Source organism: Lissotriton vulgaris, chromosome 1_1 (genome assembly GCF_964263255.1).
Source record: "Lissotriton vulgaris chromosome 1_1, aLisVul1.2, whole genome shotgun sequence".
Lineage (NCBI taxonomy): Eukaryota > Metazoa > Chordata > Amphibia > Caudata > Salamandridae > Lissotriton > Lissotriton vulgaris.
The window spans coordinates 1,955,376,359-1,955,402,026 of record NC_141685.1 but is presented as its reverse complement, the minus strand read 5'-3'; the positions used below and the strand labels follow the sequence as shown (position 1 = coordinate 1,955,402,026).

Here is a 25,668-nt window from a genome sequence, read left to right as displayed (position 1 = left end):
AAAATCTGTATCCCGTGGGCATAGTTATTAAGCACCGGAGCCCTTCCTTTGGGGGTGAGTTGCACAATGCATCACTGGGGTGCAGCAGGAGGGGTTAGACTTGCATTTAAGTACAAACAGTGGTCACTACAGTACACTATGCCTATTGCCCCCCCCCCCTTGTTGCATGATCAGCGATGGCTGATGGGCATGTGATATTTGCTGTCAGGGGATGGTCACTGGGACTGTAATGGCTGCAGCAGGCTGATGCTAGCAGGTGAGCTGAGGGAAGGCAGGAGCGGCACACTGCATGCTTGTCACCCTGGTGATGCAGGCGGGCACGTCAGGTTGTATATGGTGCACCCAGCAGTGTATGCAGCCTGCATGAGGACACCTGTGTATCCACAAGCTTACCAAATATTATACTGTTGGAGGAGTGTGTGGCTGCAAAATCCTTAATAAACATCCACCGTTCTGAAGCTAAACAACACATGCCAAACGTGTGGGTGTACAAAAGAGAGCGGTTCCTTCTTCCGGTGTGTATGTACTAGTGCGCTGGACACCAGAGTCTGCGCTGCACACATGTGTGAGCCTGGGCCAGTGCACTCTGGCTCCTCTTCCTTAAGGCAAGCCACACGGGGTTTCAGGAATGGATGGCAGGGACATTTTGTCTTGAATATTTGATTTCAAGAAAAATCCATGCTTCCCACAGACCTGTTGATGCTTTTTTGTGCTCGGTTGTTGTTCTGGAAGTGTTCATGCTTTAGCGTCAATTCTCGTTCCCATTCATGAGATCTGCACCCCAAAAGTTCAGTTTTCAGGTGTTGATTCTGCCAGAGGTGTGGCCCCACTCGAGTTGTGAGACGGGCTCTACGGTTTCCTTGGAATGGGGCCCTTCGACTATGCATCATTTGAGGAGCCTACATACAGGTCTAGGAGATGGGCAAACATTAAGTTCTGGTCAAACATATAATCCACAGGTTAAGATGGAACATTTACAATCCAATTCTCCATTAAAACAAGATCAGTATCTTAGACGAGTGAAGATTCTGATGGGCTGTGCTCCTAGGCCCATAAAGCATCACATTTAGATTATTTCAATTCAGGTGTTTTCTGTTTGCGTCATGTTGGAGGCAGCAGCGCACATTCTCAAGCACAATGCATAGACTGTAACGTCTGTCATTGCACTGATATTGTGACTATGAGAGTATAGTGTGGTGTCTGCACTATGCTTTGGGAAACATATCTAACAATATTGGTACCCGTACTACATCCAACGGGCTTTAGGCCACTCATGAAAGGATGCACTCGAAGGTGAATGACCTGCTTGTTGTCAGCGAGATCCCTCACTGATGTCATATGTATTATAGTCCCGTGGAGAGATAATGGCTACTGGAAATACCATCATTTACATATCTTGGCTAGTGGATGGAGACCAAATAGCGTGCCTGGTAACTGGGTCTCCAATGCAAAAAGAACAATGGGTGGTGAAAGTGCTGATCAGTGTCATACATTCACCCCAGTACAGAGATCTGGGACTAAATCCATTGTTTTTGCTCACCGTGCCATTTCAGTTTGAACCCAGCCATATGCAAATCAGTCTTGGCCCTGTTCCCCAAAGAAACATAGTCCAGCCTGAAATGGCAGGCCAGGTCCTGCCTGGACTGGAAACAAGCATCCTGGGACCGGTTTCGGGGCATCACCCCTCATCAGCCAGGATAACTGGATTCCTGTGGCATGGAGAGCACGGGACCCTTGCGCAGATTTTCAGCTGAATGTAATAAAACGATATGGTGGAACTGGATAAGACAAACAAACTAAATAGAAACCTTCATATTTCAGATAACGGTTAATATATACTGTGTTTACTGTTGTTCTGCAATTGTATGGCCGTGTAGCGCATTGTGTAGACTTTGGCATGTGTGGTGATACATACAGCAAAACTTCTCTACTAGGAGGTTTCATTCAGATCTGCATTGGCGTGGGCGTGTGGTTTTGAGATGTGGGCTGTTCTTATTGGAGTATTTTGTGAAGTGGGCTGGTTTGCCACCATCAACCTAACCTGTGTGAATGTCAGCCATACAGTGGTTTGTGTCTGTGTGGTGGTCGCAGCATGACCTTATGTCTTGAGGCTTTTTTTCTGACGTGCCAAATATGGCATACTTCTCGTCTAAGGGCAATGTATCATGTGCCTGTGTATGCATGCACCTTGTGTGGTTGCCTGTCCAAGTTTTTCTATGGAAACCTGTGTGTGTGTGTGTGTGTGTATGTGCCTTCTGTTCTTCTGGGGTGTTTTACACTTGATTTAGGGTCTAATGGAAACATGACAATATTTGTTCCTCATTCACTGCCACTTTGTAGTTGAAACGGAACCATCTCTTCAGTTGTTATGGGGTCTAAAGTAACTGTGTTGGTGTAGCTGATGCTTCCTGGCCCAGTGTTTCTCGGTTGTGACAGTTCCCCTGTCCCTGTGCACCCTGTGTGTTTCCCTCTCTGTTTTCCCAAAATCATCTCTGTAATCTCTTTTCCTAAGTCCCTGGCTCCCTGTCCCATGAACACCCTTAGCCTTGCAGTTCTAAGTCCCAGGGTCCCTGGGATAAACTGATGAATGTAGAACAGACAAGAAGACAGACAGTCAGACACACACTGGTCCAGAGACTGCTCAGTGAAGCAAGGCCTAACTCTGGTGTCTGCAACTAATGAAGTACACCTCTGCTGTCTGTGAATGGTGAGGGATAGCACTGCTGTCTTCAATGCTCTGCTATTGGTACTCAGTACAATATCAGCCTGTACTGAGTACCTATCTGCCGAAGGTGATGGAAAGCTCTGCTGTCTCAGGCAAGTAAGGGATAGCTGTGCTGGCTGTGTCAAGGGAGCCACATGTGGTTCTGGTGTCTGTGACTGGGGACAGATAGTTTTGATGTCCACGACAGGTGAGAGGTAGCTCTGTTGTCTGCCTTTAGCAGTGAGCAGACCAGCTGAGTAAGGGTGATTCTGTTGTCGGTGTTAATTGGCCATTTGGCCTATTGCACCTGTATGTGGAGGGTGACAGCTTTTTCTTCCTGGTACTGACGCGTTGTTAGAACTCTGCCCTGGAGAACAGCAGGGACCGGTGAACTTGGGTCCTTAACTATTTCATACGCTGTGTCCGTGCGACCTAGAACATAGCGGACAATCTCGGAGGTAGAGCTTGGGTCTTAGATAAGAGCTCAAGCACCCCCCGCCCCATCAGTGACCTTTCGTCTATGATAGGCTGACTACAGGAAACCTGCAAATGTCTGTAAAAGGAAAGCAGAACCCCTCATGGCTGGTATCCCTTGATTACATCAGTTGCTCTCTTACTTGCCTAGATGGCTTTATCCGCAATGTGTGCCCTAACTTAGGGTAACAACGAGAATCTGGGAACCACGTAGCACAGCAACGTGCTCGTCCCCAGTCACACATCTGTTAAGAACAAGGGCAACGGAGTTAAAGAGAAAAATATCCAAGAGGAAACAAAATGAATGTGCATCCAGAAGCATCATCCACACGGTGTGTCGTGGTGTGTGGGATATGTCAAGGTGAAAGGCGGCGAAGGAAGAAGTATGTGGTTTGCATCAACGAGAAAAATGGAAGGAATTAAGGAGATGCTGGCAGACAGTTTTGGGCTACCCTCATTTCAGGCTGCAGACACGGACATTCCATTCTGAGGATCCAGACAGCGGATCTTGTAGCTTTGAGAAGTGCACAGTGTAATGGGCCATCCTCGAGCCAACTGGGAGACACTTTCTGGGTACCTTCTTATTCCCATTTCAGCCGTAACATAAGTTACCAGCCAAATCAGGACTTGCAAGCCCCACAAAAAAACACAACTCCAGTTTATCCTTACCTGGACATTTTGCATACTAAAAGTAGATGAAATATAAGGTTGAAAATAGGCCTAGAAATGTAGAAAAACAAGCAGGGTTCAGAGTAGAAACGGCGATCCTTGCATTTCCCCCCATTTATGAGTGCAAAGACCTTAATGATGGCTTTGTATTCCTGTAACCATGAAGTACCAATACCCGTGCTATTGGTACTTTCGGGTAGTAAACAAAAGGGAGGATTGGATGTATCAATAACTCGAGTTTCTTTAGGATAAACCTTCTTTTTGACAAATAAACAAGGTTTGGTGTTTTTATTTATATGGTGAAATAAAAACGCCAAACCTTGTTTATTTGTCAAGAAGAAGGTTTATTCTAAAGAAACTCAAGTTATTGATACATCCAATCCCCCCTTTTGTTTACTAGTTGTACTTGTGGCCTAGCTTGGACGTGAATATAGGCCCAACCCCCCATGTTTGAAATTGGTACTTTCGGGAGTATGCGTAGATCTGGGACTCCCACATCACTTGTAGCGGGGCCTTTGGTATACGCCTTCCCTCGCTGAATGTGACTACATTGTAGCAGTCCCTCTAGGTGTAATGACTGATAATTAGTCTTCACCTAATGAATTGGCTCCAAGTTTCCTTCAGTCACTTCCATGTCCACCCTCTGCCACATACTTGTTGATTGTCTCAGGTTCACAAGTCTCTGACTCCGTGGTTTTGATATCTCTGATATGGCTTCCAAAGGGGTTCCCAGACCATCTGAGAGTGGCAAGGTACAACAGATGGAGATGTGAGAGAGAAGAGAGGAAAAAGATGGATGGATGGAGAAAGAGACGGCAGGGTTGCTTTTCGATACCAGTCTTTCCATTTTTATGACATTACAAAAAAGAGCAAAAAACGTACAATTTCATCAGCATTTCCAACTTTAATAACCGCGACACTCTTCTGGAATGGATACCGTGGTCGGAAATGTTCTAATCACCATTCAGTGTGGCTATTGGCTTGCTCTCTCAATTCACCTTAAGTGGCTTCTCCTATATTTATACCATATAGTTTTACAGTCCTATTTTATTGTTTGCTGCAATCTATATCATATCACTACTATCATTTTATATTATTTTGTCATTTTGCTATTTTTTTTGCTATTTTATTAGATATTGCAAAGTTTGTCAAAGGATTGCACGGAATGGTTCCTGGGTAAGGGGCTCTTCCACGCTGTGTAAAGCTGCCAATAAGTAAATAAATAAACTTCCTTCTGGTGTCTGCGTTGCACCTTTCTCCGCGGGACCCCTTGGCTAGACAAATGGATGAGCTTGCAACTGTTTCCTATTGCCATTTTGTGTGCTTTCTACCAGTCACAGAAGCTAGAGTTCCTGCTGGTTCAGTTTCTCTAATTTCAGTGCTATAGAAAAATATATTAATGTGAAAGAACAACACTTTAGATTTGGCACTCATTGAGTAACCTGATCTTACCCATTAATGTGCTGTTGAAAGCTGCAGTGAGGGCACTGGGGCGCTTATTTGATGCAACCATTTAATTGTATTTAACTATTTTTGAATAGCCTTAGACCTTGTCAGTGAGGCTAAGTTATCTAAATCAGTGACCACACTTCCCTGTGAAGTAATAGGGGTCAGTTTGTAATGCCTATCTCGCAGGGAGAGAGAAAAAGCCTAATTTCACCACAGACACTTTGATACTACTGATGATTGGCGGTTTCTCGAAACCAAATGATTGATACCTCGATGCTGCCTTAAATTGATGAATAGTGGCGCATAACAGGCATAGAAAGCCAGAAGCATAGTCATCTTTGAAGAATGCACAGTACAGTTTGTTAAATCCCATGAGTTGTGCAGCACTCCGCACCTAGGGGCGTAAGGATCGCAATAGCGACACCTAAAAGAGGAGCCCGATTGATTAGGTCTATGGTCCACAGAAGGATTGTTTGAAAATAAATGCATGCTGGAATGCAAAGTAGTCTCCATCAAAATGAGAACATAGACCAGGGCAGGAAGCAAACAGGTAAGGAAACAAAGAAAGCGTGGCTTAGTACGAGGCGTGGAAACAGTGAATCCATATTGTTTGCTTCCTTGTCTGACCAGACACCGTGATCCTGAACAATTCATTGTATGTCCCTGTGAGTCAGTTGCTTATCAGCAAACATTAGGAGTGTTTAAAGTCGGGCTATCTCACAGCATTAAAAACTATAATTAAAACCTTTTTTTTAACTGCTTATTTCCTTCTCGATGCTATGGCTAAAGGTTGACGCTCTGGACTGTTTCTGTTTTGGTGCCCTAGGTTCATTAAGGGCGCACACTTGCATTGGTATTAAAGGAGTGGGATATGTAAAGGAAGTTACAATGACGCTTTGCAGTATCTCCATCCACCAAAAAGTCCATCATACCACATAACATGTTTGTCAAGGACTGTGATTTTTCAGAGGAGGAGTAAGTCTCCCAGAACCCCTTCATTCACCATCAGTCACAATCTCAGATGTTGTGGTCAATGCTGCTTTACTGAAACGGTATAGCCAGAAAGATGGGTGTGGGGAGGCAGGATTAGGAGCCCCTTCGCCTGAGAATGGAAACTGTCAGTTTCTGTGATACTCCACCATTTCCCAAAAGTACCCCAAAGTTCCAACACCACATTATAATGTTAGCTCTACTTCTTGATATGAATACAGCGATATCTGGAGGTCACCGCTGCAGCAAATCAACAGAAATGTCTTTTTTAAAGTTCCTACAGAACTGTTATTGAATGTATATAAAACTAGAAATTATGAAATGTAATCTTGAATTATATATGTTTTCTATTTTTATGTTGCTATGCTACATTTATGCTTTTCAGTGCAGGAATTCTCTAAATAACAAACCTGCTACAGCATTCTCTCAAACCACTGAGTTCTTATCGCTCAAGAGTAAACTTTTAAGAATTTGGCATCTGTCCTTTCAATGTGGCAGGTTCCTTATAAGTCTTTCACAAATCACACTTTGTGTAATTCGTCTTTATTAGGACCTTGAATTTGCTGTTTTTAGATCTTCATCTTCCCACTCAAAAGATAAAGGAAACGACTTGCCTCCTGTACTATCTTGCCACCTTATCATAACTTAAGAAGCTCTCAATGTTGTGCTTTCTAAGTTACATTAGTGGTAACTGCCTGCCTCTCTGTGCTGGTGGTAATATTGTCTGATGTTCCTCTCAAAGGCATCTTCTTGCTATGTGTCTTCGCCGAGGTGTGGCTTCTTTTTAGAGTCCCAAGAAACAAGATGGCCACTATATGAAATTTCCAAACTTCAGGAGATTTATTCAAACTCTCGCAGAGATGCACACCTTAATACTAACAAAGGACAAAATAACAAGACAGTAAGTATAGAAACTAACTTGGGAAAATAACAAATTAAATGTTCGGTTGCCTGGGTTACAATAACTAGACGTTTTAGAAAATCATCCCATTACAGGTATTAAATAGGAAGGCAAGTATCGGGCACTATGTAACCTCTTGGCCATGGTAATGAATGGCTTGACTAACAATCGCTGTTCTCGTGACGGTGACGCACCACACTTACGGCTAATGTGGCTGGCAAGAATTGAAGCATCTAGAGCAATTTCTGGTACTATTGATCTAAGCATGGGACACTGGTCTCATATCTATGTTTTATCCGCGTGCATGGTCCAGTTATTACTGTGAATTGGGTAGCTTTCTCTAAATGCTTTTCCTGATCATCTGAAATACCACTCATTCACAAACGCAAAGTTCACAAATATTGCATCATATCAGAAAATGTATTCGTTTTTCATTCTTCCAATACGTGTCAATAAATATTAGAATAGCTATGATATTTTTACATAAAATATAAATATGTATTTGCTTTGTTTATATTGCATTATTTGCAGTTGACTTGGACGCTGTTTTTGCATTATTTGCATTATTTGTAGTTGACCTGCACGCTGATTTTTTGTATGTTTGCAAGTACCCTTAGGAGACACTATGACAGTACTGTGCATGAATTTCCCTTACATACTCTCATCTCAAATCATAATTTAAGACTCCACGCCTTCATTTGTATGGGCTCGATAGGCACAGATTATCTGCATTGCATCTTGTAGCTTGGCGGCCAACCACAGCATACCTCAAAATGATCTATATTTGCATTGCTTAAACCTGGATTTACGGAAAAGCGAGCTTCAGTTTGATCACTCTATCAGTGGTTTCCCCTTTCCTGGTTAGAAGATACCCTCTTCTATGCCATCACTGGAGGGAGCAGCCATAGCCGCAGTAATGTTACTGCTCCCCTATAATCTGCGTCTGCTGCTTTATAACTGATGCCCTCCTCCCTTACGCCCTCCTCCCCCCGCTTGGAGGTCTGTAGGTGACTCACTTCTTTTCCTCCCACAGAGTAGTCACAGTAGGCCCAATAGCTAGTCTTGTCTCCTGCACAATGTGCATGTGACCCCCAGAATGCTTGTGCGCTGACTAAAGACAAGCTGGACTCATTGTGCTATAATGGACATAAGAGTGGGATGTGCAACACTTCAAGTGAGATGCTCACTGCTCCAGGTGCATGTAGTACGCATGTATGCAGTATTAATATAGCACAAACCTCGCCAAAAGGCAACCAAGTGCATACAGCCAAGGGACAACATATTTTTCTTGAGACTTCCCTTATCGTGACTCAGAACCCCTCCACGCATTTAACAATGGTTATAAGTAGCATACAACACTCTGCTCATCTGTGTATGTGTATATATATAAAATATATACACACGTACATAGAAAGTTACAATCGCTACTTTGCAGTGGTAAATGTGTGTGGCGGTGTTGTTTTCTGTGTTACCACCCAACAAGGGCTGCATTCTGCAGCTGTGGTGGAGCCTAGGGGCAGGACAAATGGAACCGGGCATTGGCTCCTCTGGCCACCCATTGGAGAAGCCAATGACAACTACCATTTAAATGTATTTAATAAAGAGAATGGATCGAGGAATGCACTCCTGAATATGACAGCAATTAGAATTGAAAGGCCAGACATATGGATGCGATTGACCATTCCTTCTATAAACATGACAATGTTTTGGCTAAGGGAGTGAGTAAGGAGAGCGTAATAATTTGATACACTTTTCAGGTTTCTCATTCCTTTCGTGCAACAAAATAGAAGGACTTTGGAAATAAAACACTTAAAAAAAGAACCTAAACACAGAATTAAATACAAGGAGGAAGGGGAGAACGAATGTAAGAGACAATTCCTAGTCTATAGGCACAGTGCAAAAGGTAGGAGCATAGATCCAGTACACCCCCTAATGATTAGAATGAGAGGAACTATGTACATTAAAATTCCCCTGCTTGCCTGGGTAATCGACGCATCGGGTTGACCCCGCTGAGGTCATCGGGTAAGGCATTTGATGTGGGTGGGCCAAATGCCATTAACATGTCACTGCAAGATGCCATATTCTTTTAAAAGGTATAGACAGTTGTGTATTCAGTTCTATGTTGAATGCATAGCTGCTGTATAGTGAATTCAGTGTCTTGATACAGTAACGTCTGTATTCCAAAGTATGTTTATATTTCGCTCTCAAGGCTTCCAACATGTATGTGACTTCTGCGGACAGTAAGAGGGTGAATGAACGTGTAATGCCGACTGCATGGTTGTCATCGTCATCACTAAATCAGTGTGTAGTGTCGGGACACAAATGCATTATCTACTAATTGTCAGCAAGTGTGTCTCTGGATCACCTCAACATCTCTGGTCCAACAAACTTGGGTGTGCAACACAATCAGGAGATAAACAATGGATGCTCCCCAGCATGTTCATTCGCCCCTTGCCTGGTGAAGGCCTCTGAGGGCTTACCTGGGATTAAAAACATGGCACATGCAAATGAAAGGATGTTTGTGGTTACATATGGCTTTTCCAAGGACAAATAGGTTTGCTGCCGGAGAAGGTTACAGTTATGTACAGGTACAAACGGAATACAGGAAGAGTTGATGGTTTCGATGAACAATAACTTTAAACTGAGTACAGTTCTGACTCCCGTGAAAGAATGGAGAATGTCATGAGAGTAGTGAGCCCGTAAAAACAAGTGTTCCACACCAGTGCCCCTTTCCTAAGCTACTATCCACAGTATACATGGCTGCTGCACAGAGTCGTTCAATACTTGACCTACATTGAGACAGAAAGCTGTATCAGTTTTGTACTAGTTCTAAAGATGTTTTTGAGTGTTAGGATAGTAAATTGGAGCATCCTATGTATCTATTTGGGATGGTACTGCCGTCCCCATTTTCTCTGGTTCTATAATGTGCTGAAAGGTTGCTGCACCGGCTGAGGTGGAATAAATCAATCAGCATTTGTAGAGCGCAACACTGTCTCCCCAGGGTGTATCTGGGCAATGTGTCTCTGTTGAGCAGCCAGGTCTCGAGTTTCTTTCTGAAGTCTGCCAGCGAGGGGCATATAGGGAGCTGGAGGGTAAGGTTGTTCCAGGTCTTGGCAGCGATGTTGGAGATGGAGCGGCAACCTCTGCAGCTGGGACAGATACGGTGTGTGTGCGAGGGCGAGTGAAGAGGAGCGCAGGTGTCTAGAGGGTTGGTGGAAGTTCAGTCAATGGTTGATGTAGGCTGGCTCTAGGTAGTGGCTGCTTTGTAGGCGTGTGTGAGGGTCTTGAACTGGCATCTCTACTGGATGGGGAGCCAGTGGAGGTCCCTCAAGTGGGGGTGATGTGGGTTCATTGGGGAAGGTCTAGGATGAGGTTAGCTGTGGCATTCTGTATGGTCTGGAATCTTCTGAGAAGCTGGATGGAGATGCCGATGTAGAAGGCGTTGCCGTAGTTGAGGTGGCTGATGAAGAGAGCCTGAGTGTCGGTCTTTCTGATGTTGTTGAGATCCATCTGAAGAATCTGCTCAGCCTGGAAGACATCGAGAATTTGCATTGGGATATGCCACACTGGTGGGGCCGCTCACTAGCTCAGCGCCTCAGCACATTGCCCCATCTGTGCTCCTGCTAGCCGTGTATAAGGGTAGAGTACCGCCACCAGTACCTCGGAGCAGTTTAATTGGAGTACAGAACTCTCAAAACACTCTGCCCCGAAGAACCTCTGAGTTGTTACAGCACTGCGTAGCATCCACCAAAGTGCTCTGAGGTACGCAGCCTGTTGTAACACATTATCATGTACATACTAATCGTATGTAAATACTGATGTAGTTGGCTGATTCGGCGCTGCTAGGAATCCCATTGTGATCTTTGTATTAGGCAAGGCAGCTAATGAAGCCGCTATATAGTTCATAATTAAACAGCAGGGGGTGGTGATGGACAGAGTTTCTGAATTAAGCAGAATACTCTCACCCAGTCAAGAGATCAGGGCTTAATCCAACACCGTTTTTTAGCTCACTGCACCATCCCAGCTACAGAACCTGGCTATATGCAAATTAGTCTGTCCCTGGCCCAGTGCATCATGGGAACAGGGCAAACCAAACTACCAAGCCAATTCTTTCACTGGGAAGGAAACAAGCTACCGGGGACCGGTTTCTGGCATTTCAGCCGTCTTCGGCCCGGCTTGCTTGAATCCTGATGGTGCAATGAGCAAGGGACTCACGTCTGAGTATACCCTTCCACGCTTATGGTGGTGCTTAATTCAGAAACTCTGTCCATCACCACCCCCTGTTGTTTAATTATTTTGTCCACCATAAGCGTGGAAGGGTATACTCAGACGTGAGTCCCTTGCTCATTGCACCATCAGGATTCAAGCAAGCCGGGCCGAAGACGGCTGAAATGCCAGAAACCGGTCCCCAGTAGCTTGTTTCCTTCCCAGTGAAAGAATTGGCTTGGTAGTTTGGTTTGCCCTGTTCCCATGATACACTGGGCCAGGGACAGACTAATTTGCATATAGCCAGGTTCTGAGCTGGGATGGTGCAGTGAGCTAAAAAACGGTGTTGGATTAAGCCCTGATCTCTTGACTGGGTGAGAGTATTCTGCTTAATTCAGAAACTCTGTCCATCACCACCCCCTGTTGTTTAGCTATATAGTTCATAGGCATTCTAATGAAATTAATTCAATTTCTAATTAAAAATATCAATGATAAAATGAATCAATACGTAGGCCTCCACTCCATTGACAAGGCTGAAATGCTTAACAGAAAATAAAGCTGCATATATTATTAGAACATTAATCAACATTCGTTTTGTAACAAGTGTGTGTGCAAAAGAAGGGACAAGGCCTAAGCTGACCACACCAAGGGCCAGATTAGGATTGCGGTTTTTCCGCATCCTCCGGGCCGGCGGAAGCCACCGCCGGCCAGGAGAATGCGGAAAAGCCGCAGCGGACCCTACAAAGACCCACCGCCACATTAGGATGGCTGGTGGGTCCTGGTTTCCGTCTGCAGCTTTTCCGCCGCAGTTGGCTTACAACCGCGGCGGAAAAGCTCTAATATGGTGACGGTGTCTCTCAGACACCGTCAGCCATATTAGGATGGGGCTCTAATATGGTGACGGTGTCTCTCAGACACCGTCAGCCATATTAGGATGGGCTGTCAAAAATGCTTTTCCGCGGCGGGTTTTCCGCCGTGGAAAAGCATGTGTGACTTCACTGCGGGGGCCCGTTGTGGGCCCCCTGGGTGAAGGGGAGGTGTGGGGTGCACATGGGGGGTACCTATGGTACCCCCCTGCATTTGTATGCAGAAATCGGCAGGCACCGCCTGCCGCTTTCTGCATACAAATGCAAAGTATGCATTTTTACCATTGCGGCAGATGCAGCTTGAAGCCGCACCCGCCGCAATGGTAAAAATAGAGGATGTGACCGTCACATCCTAATTGCACAGGAGGGAACTCCGCAGGCCATGCGGAGGCTCCCTCCTACTTTATGGTGGCGGACGGACTCAGGTCCGTCCGCCATCATAATGGGCCCCCAAGTGCGAAGTTTAACAAGAGCCTACATGAGGTCAACCGACCTCCATCACAACCTATAAAAGTAAACCTTTTCATTCAGTGTTTTCTACTAGGCATTTCCCTCTGCTACACACTTCTATTTTAGTATGTGACCTCACACACACAAACAGCAGCGTGCCCACCCGCATTGACATCCCCGCACTGGAATTTGCAAGAACAGCTAACCTGCGCTCGGCCATTGAAACGTCTGACCACACACTTCCGGCCCACAGCTCTCTAATTGTGCGAGTTAAGCCGCCACGCCAAGCACACTGCTTTCAGGATCAGCACAAACCCGTGCAGCAGAAAACCTTCCCCACTGCACTTTCAAAGCAGCGCCTCGCGCTCTCACATCAAACCTTTCATCCCATTCAGGGTCCGAGGCACGAGCGCGGCCTCGCGCGAATACATGCTTTGTGTGTGTGTGTGTGAGCCTGTGGCTGTCCTGGCACAAGTGATGAGACGTCCACTTATGCCTCTGCACGTGCAGACGAGCATGCGGCAGATAAAAATGTCAACATGTTGGTGTGGCCTTTCTATTGTGCCAACCAGGCCTTCCTTCACACAGGCATTGGATGTAGGCTATGAGTCAGGTGAAAAAGCTGAAGGGCAACACTCTTTGTTATGTTTAAGGGTCTGCTTTATTTCTGTCCTCCAGCTAATGTATACCATACAGTACTGAATGGTCACCATCTCTCTAGGGCAGGGTTCTCCGGAGTCTGTCCTGAAGGGGTCAGGTCCATGCCAGATTTGAAGCACATCCCCATTTAGATAAATGTAGTTATCTTAAAAATCTGGCATGCAGGACCGACTCTGGGGAACCCTGCTCTAGTGCCTTGACACAACTGATCTTTCTTGGATGCTTGCATGCAAATTATGTGGGAATATTGCAATACCCGCCTGAGCCTATGGAGTCAACAAACACCTGCCCAGTCGCTCTGACATATGGTTTTATTTAAGCGCTCTTAAATGAAATATACTCATGTATGCGACTTGTGATGTGAAGTTTCTATATGTGCCATTTGTAAACTTTTTCTGATAATCTACTTCTTTCTGAATTTGATTGCCTCTAATTTACCAAGTCTCCTAACCCAGAGTTGTCAAACATACATGATTTCTACCTGTACCAGTTGCTGTCGCCTGGCTTTCTTGCCTAATAGCAAACCTACTTTTCCGCTTTGTTCACTGAGTGAACCTTGTGTGTATTCATATATTCTGGTTGAATTTGTTTTTATTGGGTTAAGATGAAAGGAAAGTAGCTTTTAAGTGTGTTTTATATTGATTACCGTTCAGAAAAAGGCAGTTGATTTGCTTCTTATCTTGGGGTAGGGACTTGTTGGCCTCCTTCTTGTTAAAGTGTATCCACAATTTTGTGTTTTCTGTTTACAGAGTGAGAGTGGTGTTGCTTTGCTTCTCACACATGCACAAATATTATCTGAAAGCCGAGCATCTCTGCAGTCTGGCAGTACAGGAATAGGTCTGATCCATGCCTGCTTTTCAGAATAGCCACTGACTATGTATATAAGCTCCATTTTGTTCTATACATTTATTGTATGTGAAATGTTTGAAAATGTGGCCTGGACCCTGCACTCCTGGACTACACTTGACAGACATGTAGCCTTCACAAATATGAGTGAGCAGTACAAATGACTTGGTTGTCACAGAATAACTCCTGTCGTTTACGCTTCCAGTTTGCAGGCGAAGGAAAAACCAAATATGTTTGCACAGATAGGAACATTTTCATTTTTCTGATTTGAAAGTATCTTAATTATTGGTGTAGAAAATTCCACATAAGCAATTCCAATACAACAGGCAGTAAAAATAGTTGTTTGTTTTTTCATATTAGTCATACAATATTTACATTTCTCGTCATGTTCAGCTGCTTTAAAAAATACTTCATTTGAATATGTATTCGCCAGGCTACGCATGGCCTCCTCCTCATAGGATTGCGTGTTGTTAAGATCCTGGTGTACTAGCTATTGTATGTTGTCGTGATTTGGCTATTAAGTCATGTGTGTTAACTTTCCAAAGCTGCAGTCTGCGTTTCCTTCTTCCACCATTTTAAGACTTGTCCATCATATCGCAGGCCAAGGAAGATGCAAAAATTGGAACCTGAACAGCGCATGCTCACATCTCTTGGTGTTGTCGATATCAAGCATGCACTGTTGTTGTACCATTTGTATTTATCTTCTCTGACAAGGGAAGCACAACTCTCAACTATCCCACGTCCATGTGTGAGTAGCTCCATGAGGCCATGGAAATAGTACTTGTAGTTCTGATAAACAGCACTACAATCCCCAAAAGGCAAAGAAAAAACTTGGTCTGGATGCGTAGGCCTGGGAAAGTTGAGCACTCTGGAGAGGCCTCCATGTGTGAAGAGAGCAACATGAACTTCTCACAGGAGTGGATTACTGTGGACAATCCATATTTCCCAATACTCACTTGGTTAGAAGATGGTCTGTTTGTTAGGGCGGAGCTGCCAGCTTGTAGTTAAGATTCAAAGGAGGGAGAAATGCAGCAGCAGCAAAGCAGATCACCGAGTCTAAAGCTTACCCACATCAGTACAATCTCCAGCAACCTTCCTAGACTCACACCTAATGCATTTTTCCTGGGCACCAAAAAAAGTGTAGAGGGGCCGAGTTTTTCTCAGGAGTCCTCTGCAGGTGTTTTCGAATTCCGGTGTTGTCAAGCCTTTATCCCACCAAATCACCCTTACGTCCACCACACTATGCTTCATGTCTCTTTAGCGCACTCATCCACACCCTATTTCATCCCTGCATTCTCCTTTTGGCACAGTTGTCTTATCTTTTTTCGCCTTCTTCTTTCTTCCTTTTCTACTTTTCAATTTCTTGCCCAGAGTCGAAGTATGATGATGAAAAATAAGTCTGTGTCCCAAAAATGAGTTCCGGGGAAAATCAATAGCAACCACTGGCTCAAATTAAAGCACTGAAATGTATCCTACCTGAAAAATGTTTGCCCCATAACCTATTGAGGAACAGTCGTGGGACGATCCGAGGCTTGCCACCACCTTGCTCGGTGGCCAAACCCACCGTTCCTGTCCACACTGACCTTGAGTCAATATCAAGGGGACTAGTTCCAGAATGACAGGATAGACCACTCCACACCTTCTCCAGGGGGCATCCCGTAGGAAGGTACAATGAAACCACCAACAGAAAATCAACACTGTAGAATATAGTATAATACCTTAAAAACTGAGTGAACAAGCCCGCCAACAAAATCAAAAATAAAATACTCTAGCATCGAAGAAAATGACCATAGTCCTGCCATCACACTAGACAAACCATCAGCCAATCTCAGCTTAAAGGAGATTGTTTTTGCCACCACAAACCCTATTAGTGAGCACAGGGTGGATGGCGAAAACAGCCAGTTGTATGCTCTGCGCAGGGGCTGTGGACGCAAGTAGGCTTGCCACGAATGTTTTGATTTACTAAGGCCCATAAGTGAGGTACATTTTGCTCCATATCCTCTCGTCAATGAGCTTTTCAGTGGAGGATCCCCTATCAGTAAGTTCTGTATTACCTAAGCAAAGAAATGCCCATTGGGCCTGCCTTTCTTGCACTTTAATACAAACAGTTAGCTCTAGCCCAATATGGCCCCCGCACATGTATTGTGCAATAAGTGCGTCGCGTGATGTCTCGTGCCACCGCATACTATAAACATAGTGCACCGTGGGCCTGTCCCTGCCAGACCCTTGATCACTGCCAGCTGCCACACTAGTCATGAGGCACCACATGCACCAGGCGTGCAGCACGCGTGTTTTACTGGGATCTCGGGGTACACACCACCTCCCTGCACAGCAAGGCCTCTTCTCTCTTACCATCCGATCGAAGGCTCCTCCCAGACACCCAAGCAACACTGCCCCATTCTTCCTTTCGGGAACAACGGAGGCTTCTTTATTCTCTGGATTTATAAATGGAGCCTGTGATGTCAGCTCGTGACCCCCCAGTTCTAATGAGTCTGATGAGTGAACCAGGCCCAGCCCCGCATGATGCGTGACTACGGGATCACCCGGGAGCTGCCTTCAGCTCTCCCTGCCAGAGAAGATGGATGGGTGGGGGCAGGGAGCGCGCAGGCCAACTGCCAGCCCTTCCGCCTGGCACCTTCCAAAGACAGCCACTGAGTAAATATTTAGTCAGCAGTCTCCAGCCGAGATTTAAATCTCGAACTTCATTTCAAATACACCTCGAGATGATTCCATTGGTGGAAAAGGACTACGTAGCTTGCATCTTCCGCTGCAAGCAGTGGGACTTTTAAGGGGGCTAGGCTGCTTGTAGAGAAGGGAGGTATATGTGTTCACTTTTTATTTATTCATCGAGTAGTTTTCTACAGCACTTCGATTCGCTCTCTTGTCACTTTCGAGTTTACACACAAGCAAGGGAGTGGTTAGATACCCTTACTGCTCGTCGGGGCACACGTCCTGTAAAAAGAAGTGGGGGAACTGACCAAGTAAGACAATATGCAAATGACCTCATGAAGTCACGAGGGAGCGCTATGAAAGAAAGAAAATAGTGCTTTTTAAATTATTTGTGTAAATACTTGGACAGACTAACCCATCTGATCGTCTTACAGTGTCCGTTATATACAGGGACAGAACAAAGGCAAAAGCATGCCTCTCTCAAGTACCTGTGAAGAGAAGGCAAGCAGTCTGCCTTTGTTTCTCTCTGTGGCATTTACATATAAATGTAAGGTTCCAGGCGGCCCCAGTCAGCATACACAAACAAAAGGAGGCGGGACGACCCCCTAACTTCGACCCAGCTGGAGGTGAAAAAAGGCTCTCTCACTGACTGCACATTCCCGATGTCTGAAAATTACACCCGGACGAGTTCAGCATATTTCTGTGGGGCCCAACTTCTTGGCAGGGGGGATGGTGTCCACCCTGTGAGAAGAGTGGGGGGACGCTGTATACCTGCGTGTACCCCTGACTCAAACCCTGCTGCTCGTTCAAGTGTGTCTAAAAACTCAGTGGAGAATATATATTTTTTTTAAAGAGAGGTTATGTCATGTAGCACACTGAGTGAGGGGCCTTTATTTCCAAGCTGTGTAAGGTTTTGTTCTTTGTAGTAAGGTTAGAATGGAACTATTCAGGCTGTCCTAGATGACTTGATAACTTTTCAATCTCATATTCAAATAAAACACTTCCAGAATTCACATCTTCCTTCCCCGCTTCTCCCGTTTCCAGAATTCACATTTCCCTTCCCCACTTCTCCCTGGCATCGCCCCTCCCTGCTTCCAGAATTCACATCACCTCTCCCTGCTACCAGAATTCACAGCACGCCTTCCCTCTACCAGAATTCCCATTGCTGCTTCCAGAATTCACATCACCCCTCCCCGCTTCCAAACTTCACATTACCCCTCCCCGCTTCCAGACTTCACATTGCCCCTCCCGCTTCCAGAATTCACACCGACCCTTCCCGCTGACAGTATTAACATCACCCCTCCCCGCTTCCAGAATTCACATCACCCCTCCCCGCTTCCAGAATTCAAATTGCCTCTCTCCGCTTCCAGAATTCACAACGACCCTCCCCACTACCAGAATTCACATCGCCCCTCCCCGCTTCCAGAATTCACATAGCCCCTCCCTGCTTCCAGAATTCACATCACCCCTCCCCGCTTCCAGAATTCATATCTCCCCTCCCCGTTTCCAGAATTCATATCACCCCTCCCCGCTTCCAGAATTCACGTTGCCCCTCCCCGCTTCCAGAATTAACACCGACCCTTCCCGCTACCAGTATTCACATCACCCCTCCCTGCTTCCATAATTCACATCACCCCTCCCCGCTTCAAGAATTCAAATCCTCTCCCTCCGCTTCCAGAATTCACAAGGACCCTCCCCACTACCTGAATTCACATCGACCCTCCCTGCTTCCAGAATTCACATCACCCCTCCCCGCTTCCAGAAATCACATCTCCCCTTCCCGCTTCCAGAATTCACGTTGCCCCTCCCCGCTTCCAGAATTAACACTGACCCTTCCCGCTACCAGTATTCACATCACCCTTCCCTGCTTCCATAATTCACATCACCCCTCCCCGCTTCCAGAATTCAAATCGTCTCTCTCCGCTTCCAGAATTCACAACGACCCTCCCCACTACCTGAATTCACATCGCCCCTCCCCGCTTCCAGAATTCACATCACCCCAACCCGCTTCCAGAATTCACATCTCCCCTCCCCGCTTCCAGAATTCACGTTGCCCCTCCCCGCTTCCAGAATTAACACCTACCCTTCCCGTTACCAGTATTCACATCACCCCTCCCTGCTTCCATAATTCACATCACCCCCCCGCTTCCAGAATTCAAATCGTCTCTCTCCGCTTCCAGAATTCATAACGACCCTCCCCACTACACCTGAATTCACATTCCCCCTCCCCACTTCCAGAATTCACATCTCCCCTCCCCGCTTCCTGAATTCACGTTGGCCCTCCCCGCTTCCAGAATTAACACTGACTCTTCCCGCTACCAGTATTCACATCACACCTCCCTGCTTCCATAATTCACATCACCCCCCGCTTCCAGAATTCAAATCGTCTCTCTCCGCTTCCAGAATTCACAACGACCCTCCCCACTACCTGAATTCAGATCGCCCCTCCCCGCTTCCAGAATTCACATCACCCCTCCCCGCTTCCAGAATTCACATCTCCCCTCCCCGCTTCCTGAATTCACGTTGCCCCTCCCCGCTTCCAGAATTAACACCGACCCTTCCCGCTACCAGTATTCACATCACCCCTCCCTGCTTCCATAATTCACATCACCCCCCCCCGCTTCCAGAATTCAAATAGTCTCTCTCCGCTTCTAGAATTCACAACGACCCTCCCCACTACCTGAATTCACATCGCCCCTCCCCGCTTCCAGAATTCACATCACCTCTCCCCGCTTCCAGAATTCACATCTCCCCTCCCCGCTTCCATAATTCACATCGGCCCTCCCCGCTTCCAGAACTCACAATTCGCTTCCAGAATTCACACCGACCAGACCTGCTTCCAGAATCAGCATTACCCTCCCTGCTTCTAGAATTGGTACCACCCCTCTCTGCTCCCAGAATTAGCATCGCCCCTTCCTCTATTCCAGAATTACCTTCACCCCTCAGCCGTGTACTACATAAACCATGTGTACTACTGGCTCTCGCAGCCTTATTTATTAAAGCGTTTCTCGGGCTCAAGACACTCTTAGGCGTGTCTCGAGCAAACAATGATGACACTGATTGCCCCACGCTTTTGCCAGGCATAAGGCAGTGTTTAGACTGTCTTAAGTCATAAAAGTCTAGAGCCTCCACTTTTCACAACTGCAGTCTTGGGGTGGAAACCTCACATTACAAACCACATGCCTGCATTGACTTGGGCCAGGGCTGGTCGGCACCCATCCTTCCATATCCTGTAGGAGGCTCTCCGTGAAAAACCACAACCACAGACCCAAGGGCTGCCAGAGAGCTCTAACTGGCCACGGAAGTGCTGAAAGCGTGCTGCATGAAAACTACATAACACCAGCACACGAACAAAACAGGGGAGGGCAATCTTCCAATGTTTCAGTTGTAATTATGAGGAGCTCTTCAGAGTAGACAATTCTTTTAACTAGGTTTGAGTTAAAGTTTTATAAATCCAACATTGTTTACATGTTCAACAATTATGTAGAGTCATTGTTTTCTCTTTATTGAACCCGTCACCCAAGTTTTCAAATTGCTTTGCACTTCTTTGATAGGGAAAGTGTGATTATGCTGACTCAGGGACAGCCTGACAGCATGCCCAGCATACTTCAGATTCCTGTTTACTGGTACACTTTGTAACTGTCTGCCAACAGGAGGCATGCACGTAATGCCAAGGACAGGGCATGGACGCAACATCAGCAGCTCGCTAGCTCAGAACGCGCTCTTCTCTAACCAGGCCACAAGTGCATTCTGGGGAAAGCTTTAGAGTAGTTCAACTGTTGTGGTTGGCAGATACATTAGGTAGCTAAGTGGCTGTTTTGTTGTTAGCAGATCATTGTATAATAGTAGGTAAGTGGCGTCCACACTGTAGCCTTATAGTCCGCTGCAGAGGGCTATACCGGTTGTTAAAGGCCCTGAACCCGATTTATATTCAAGCCGCGATTGAGGGCCTTTAACAACAGGTATAGCCCGAGGCAAAGGCCTACAAGGCTGTCAGAATATTCCACCCACTGAGGGTAGAATGTTCTAAATTAAAAAGAGAGAAGCATGAAGACAAACATTGGAATGTTGGATTTCCGGGCTTCTACTAGTCATTATAAGCCTGGAGCTTCGTCATTGTTTTCAATGGAGCTCTCAACCTTCCAATGTTCTAATAGATGTTATATGTCCATTATTGGTTGTAATATTCTTTATTGGACCGAGTAAGGTCCTCATTCTACCTTGCGGACAAATTCCTCGCTGCAGATTATAATACGATGCTGTGTTTAAAATAATAGGTGCGCAATTACCTCACCATTCCGAGTTTCAGACTTTGAAATCGGGTTAATAATAAACAGATTGTACAAGTATTCCTCATTCTAATAAGTGAGAACATTACATTTCCTGGTATTTACAACAAGAATTTCTGCCATGTTTGACAAGGAAAGATTGTGCAAGCAAACACCCACGGTGTGCAGTTTGCACCCAACTTGGAATTTAAATTTCGGATCAAACAAAAGTCTATGCATGAATTGGTATTAGCTGGAGATTTGAAATGCGTGCCTAAATTGGAAATAAGATAGTATAATACATGAGATGGAAGTATCAGTCAGGCCTCAATGCAACGTGGACCTTACTATTTGAGGTATCGTTGCAACCCTCCGTTAAATGCCAGCAGGTCAACACCCTCTCGAGATGCTCTTGAATCGTGGGGACCGCCCTGCATGCTTTCCTCTCACTCAGAAGCTTCTGCAGGGCAGCACCTCACATTGTGATAGTCCTACCCCCTCACTGACCCACCTCTGCAGCAGTGTCCACTCCACTTGTACTCCAGATAACGGATGCTATTGTCCCACTCCCAAGCTGTTCCTTTCCTCAGCTTTCCCTGTCCCTCTTTGTTGTACTCTTGCATTCAAATCCTCGGATACCTGTGTGCCAAACAGGGCCGGACTGGGAACCAAAAACCGGCCCTGGCAAAGTGCTTGGCCAGCCTCCGGGGGTGGGGGGGTTAGGTTTAGGGTTTAGAGGTGCCGCTGAGCTCTTTGCCGGGGCCAGTTTTCGGCCGATTTTGTTACAGGGCCGATTTTGCTGCAAAAACGGCCCAGTAACAAAACGGCCGCCAGGGGCCCAAAACCGTCCCCCACCCTTGCGGCCCACCGGGGGATTGTCCGGTGCCCGCAGCAGCCAGTCCGGCCCTGGTGCCAAAGAGATGCCTCTGCTCCCTTCCGTGAGCTGGCACATGTGGACATCCCTGCTTGCTGAGACGCGCCTTCTCCTGTGACACCCACCTCCTGGTGCTGCTCCCGCCTGTGCTGTGCTCTCTGGGCTTCACCTACTACCTTCTCCTACCATTCTACAATCTCAAGGTATGTTGACATCTTGTGCCTTGATCTCCATGGACGTCATGTAGTGGTCGCCAGGGGTCACAGCAGAAACCAACAGCTTGCCCCTTGTGACCCCTGGCATGCCTATGCGACCCTTGACCTCAGAGGGGGCAAACTCAGTGCCAGGAGCACAGAGCTCGTCATTAAAGAGGTCAGTTGGGGTTCCACTTGCGTTGGTTTCTCTCAGTTTTTAATTACACTAAGAGTGAATAATGAAAAAATGTTCACAATTAGTGTAATAAAATATGGAGTATAGTTAGCTGGAGTATGACATTCCCTGGCAGTAGAGGTAAGTAAGAAATAAATGCTTTGAAATGTATAAAAATTCAAAAGGAAGGAGGATCAAGGCTAAAGATCCTGCACCAGTCAAAATGCCCCATCTAGGCAAAGTCTATTGTTTCGTTGATTGGTGCAAAAAGGCCTGGAACATGACCTCCATATGTCCCAAACAAGTGGCACAGACCCCACTTAAATTAAGCAGAAGGTCGCCCAGCACTCAAATATATAAATTGTGTGTAGATGGAACTGATTTATTGTCCACAATTGCAAAAAATCAAGTAAGCAATACATCAAGATGTTCCCAAACAAGAGAAAGGAAACCACTAATAAATGTTGATTGTAGATACGAAAGTTCTTTATTCTTTTTTCAATTCTTAATATTCAAGATCACTGTTGCGTTTCGTCCTCATACAGACTTCTTCAGGGCTCTGCTGTCATCGAGAACTTTACTTGACATGAACTTTTTGTGTGTGTGCTCAAATCAATTGGTATAGCAAGACAGTATAAAACGAAAAACCCCAGTGTGTATATAGATGTTGTTCGAAGAGATCTTATTTATACTTGAATTTCTATTATTAAAGTAGATATGTGATATGTATCTCCTGTGCGTCCAAGGTATCGTCTGGTTTAGCATCCTTGAAATTATGTTGTGTGCGACCTTGCGGGTGAGTGTGAGTTTATGTAAGAGAGTGTCTAATTGTGAATATGTGTGTATGTGTAAGCGTGTGTGTGAATGAAATTGAAGGTCAAAGGGCATGTGATGTCACTTCTCCTACCCCTGGCATTTTGGTGAATTGACTTTCATGTTTATCTTACTGTTAGTACAGATGCTGTCCCTACAGTGATGCACTATAACGCTCACTTGTTTTTATTTACCCCTTGGGTCCATGAATGTGTCGCTTTATAAGGCTGTAAATGACATTTGTTGCTAATCCCTAGTTGAAGGGCACTCAGTTCATCCATTTAGTTGGTGGTGCAGGGAGTCGAACTACGGAGTTATTGCGGGGGTTCCAAGTAGCCTAATGGTGCCAAGGAAAATGGCCCCTTGTCCATCCATTGGGTAGTAAAAGACAGCTGGAAGGCGGCAGTCGTGAAAGCTCTACTAAAGAAACCCTCCCTCGATCCCGAAAACCTGGCTAACTATAGGCCCATTTCCCTACTCCCAGGAATCAGCAAGATTGCTGAAAAACTGGTTAATAAAAAACTCTCCCAGTTCCTGGAGGTCAACAACAAACTAAAAAGTTCCCAGACGGGCTTTCGTCCAGGGCAGGGCACGGACATCGCCCTACTGGCAGCGGTAGAGGAGGCCAGAGCTCTATTGGACGGAGGAGGATCAGTGGCAGTGATCCTCCTCGACCTAAGTGCGGCCTTCGATACCGTCAACCACCAACTTCTCATCAAAAGACTCAAGAGAGTTGGTGTAGAGGGCTCCGCCCTATCCTGGCTTTCATCCTTTCTGGCTCAACGGACCTATCAGATCTGGGAGAATAACGCCTGCTCCTCCGAAACTCCCCTCCAATGTGGCGTGCCTCAGGGCTCCTCCCTGAGCCCCACATTATTTAATATCTATATGTCCACATTGGAGGAGGTCATCATCCCGTTCGGAGTGAGCGTCGTCAGCTACGCTGACGATACACAACTAGTTGTATCACTATCTCACCCCAGACAACAACCAGCAGATTTATTTAACTGCCTTGCGCAGGTCCAATGCTGGATGAACAACTCAGCCCTAAAATTAAACGGTTCGAAAACTGAGGTTCTGCTCCTCGGCCCGAAAGGACTCACACTCTCCCCGAACATCAGGCCAGCCTGTCTGGGCCCCCCCCCCCCCTGAACCTAAAGAAGAAGTAAAAAGTCTGGGTGTGTGGCTCGACACCGACCTCTCGTTTACCGTGCAGGCAAAGAAAGTAGCCGGGACTTGCTTCGGGCTCCTGAAATCGTTAAGGAAAGTCCTGCCCCTCTTGCCCTCCAACTCCCAAAAGCTGCTAATTCAAGGCCTAATACTCTCGAGGCTTGATTATAGCAATGTGATCTACCTGGGCGCCCCCAAAGCGACGCTGAACAAGCTTCAGAGAATTCAGAACATTGCGGCCCGGATTCTCACAAAGACCCCTGCCAGAGCTTCGGCCAAACCTGCCCTAAAACTCCTCCACTGGCTTCCTATAAGGGAGCGGGTCAAATTCAAGGCCCTGTGTCTAGCTCACAAACTACTACAAAATCAAGGCCCCCCTGTTCTTAGGAAACTCATCACTTCCTACAAATCCTCAAGACCCCTCCGCTCGGACACGGAAAACTTCATCGCTATCCCCAGATTCAAGAAAGCCCGCTCAGGAGGAAGATGTTTCTCAGTCCATACTGCACGTCTCTGGAACTCACTCCCCCGCAACATGCGACTCGAACCACAATACCTTCGCTTCAGGAAGCGGCTCAAAACTCACCTTTTTCCGCAATGAACCATGCTCGTCCGTTACCCTGATCTTCTGTGCCCCCTCCCCCCCCCCTCTTCTTCTCCCTTGTCCCACTGAATTTAGGAGATAGGATCTTTTAGCGCTGGGATACCTCCGGGTGACTACGCGCTCTACAAAAATAAATAATAATAATAATAATAATAATATTAAATGGAGTGCAGTGGGCGCCCTGCACACCTGGGCGGGGGGGGGGGGCACTGCATCTTCTGCATCACTGACGGCCGTGCCATGACAGATACCAACAGTGAGCCTCAAAAGTCGTGCCCTTTCTTACTCATTTGTTATTGACTTTTATTTGGAGCCCTGCATTGCCGTTCAGTTACTTGAACACTAATGAGGAGTTTAACGTCCAAAGGGTGACAGGCGAGCCTCTCCTGACGCCCTTACATCGCGTGCTCCCGTTTCCTGATCGCCAGTTGTAAGCGATCCCATGTTCCAAATATTCAAGCTTCCCGCCTGTTTGTGCCCCCTGGGACTAGCCTGAATGTCCATGCTTCCCTGAAACTAGAAGAGAAGGCCTAAAAATATCCCCAAATATACTGGGAGAGGATGATTTACGATTCGAACTTCAGGCGTCGAATATTTAGGAAAAGTGTTTGTGAGCTCTGCTGTACAATTGGAGAGAGTGAAACGACGTGCCGCCAGTGCGCATGCGCACCGCAGACTGAGAGAT

At 46.2% G+C, this 25,668-nt stretch overlaps 1 protein-coding gene across 10 annotated transcripts in view; it reads left to right on the top strand.

The window, feature by feature from the left end:
- FRMD4A (FERM domain containing 4A) overlaps positions 1–25,668 on the top strand; it is an 814,406-nt gene that overhangs the window by 434,891 nt on the left and 353,847 nt on the right. The window lies entirely within an intron of this gene.